Source organism: Equus quagga, chromosome 1 (genome assembly GCF_021613505.1).
Source record: "Equus quagga isolate Etosha38 chromosome 1, UCLA_HA_Equagga_1.0, whole genome shotgun sequence".
NCBI classification, from domain to species: Eukaryota; Metazoa; Chordata; class Mammalia; order Perissodactyla; family Equidae; genus Equus; species Equus quagga.
In genome coordinates this window covers 73,373,072-73,374,613 of record NC_060267.1, presented here as the reverse complement: position 1 = coordinate 73,374,613, position 1,542 = coordinate 73,373,072, and positions in this window count along the sequence as shown.

Genomic DNA, 1,542 nt, shown 5'->3' with positions numbered 1-1,542 from the left:
GCTGATCTCCAAGACAAAATACACTTGCAACCTTTTAAACGGCTCACAGCAAATGTGTTTGTGTTTTTATTTCCAGCAAATACTGTGATGTTCTATTGGTCTCTCTCCTAATGCTTTACAGGTTGAATTCCCTATTGCAACCTCACTGCAAATTGCTTAAAACTCTTGCACTATCAGAGATTGTGTCATTTCCATTCTCTAACTTAGTCTTTTCACTTACTCTGAGCACACTCTTTAGGCAATGCTTTTATGACTTTCACAACAGAGGCTCTGCAAAGCTAAGTAATCCCAGGTCATAGAGAAGGTTTTCCAGAGATTGCCAAAGATGGAATTCTTCACAGTGATCAAGAAACAAATAAATGCCTTATTGAACCTAGTGCATTCCAAATATATAGAGGCCTTTTCCCCATTGAGCCATTTTTGTGGTACAAAATTCTTCTCCGATCTATCACCTTTGTTAGAACTGTATCAATTCTCTCTCCCCCATTGTATTTCTAAAATTCTTCTATAAATTTTTAAAAGTCCCACAAAAACAAAAGCCAGAGAGTCATTTTACTACCGATAATGTTTTCTGGGTTTTTTAAACTGAGATGGCTCATACATTTAGAGCTCAAAGAAAATAAGCTTCTTCTCCTACTAACTGTCCCCACCAAGGGGCTGCCATCAGAGGAACGCTGGGCATCTAAAGTCATAGTAGAGCCAGCTTTCGCTAGCCATTGATGACTGAGATGTTGACAAAGCACAGGACCCATGTGCTTGGTTAGAATTGTTTGGAATATCGAGTAGAGGTAACCAACACATGCTGGCTTAAGCTAAAAACAACATCTTTTCATCATTCAGCAAAGATTTATTGAGCACCTACTCTGTGCCAAGCACTGGTATGGGCACTCAGAATAAAACGTGATTCAGAGAATCCCAAGGCGGAGATATAGCCAGCTTTCACAAGACGTTAGAAACAAGGAGAGAAGGGATGTGGGGAACCCAGGATATTTCTGAGGATTTCTGTCCTCTGCTTTTCTCCTTTCATCTGAATCATCCTCTCTGTTGCTGTAGAGAAGTGTTCTTTATTTCCCAGCCCCCATGCTAGAAAGTAGTCCCTGCCAGTGAGTCCTAAGCATCCATTCTCTCCTCCATTCAAGAGACCAGCCAGATTATTCCTTCAGGAAAGACTTAGCCAGGGAGCAGGATCACAGTGTGAAAACAATATTGCCCCTACTACAAGGGTGGGGATGGGGGTGATGGAATCCCAGAAAAGCAAGAGGCTGAAAAGACATAATATTGTGTCCCCTACAAAAGTAAATTTAAAATTTCAACAATTGAAATCAAAAATTGTTGGATGAGAATATATATGTACCGCTATGCTTACATATATAAGTACTTATTATGTGCTAGGCAATATGCTAAGCTCTTTACATTTACACCTTGTTTAACCTTTGCAACAATCCTGTAAGTAGCTGTGTACTGATAAATGTTTAACAACTTGGTCTCTGGGGAAAAAAAAATCCTGGTTTGTAATGATTGCCAATTTCTATGGTGTAAATA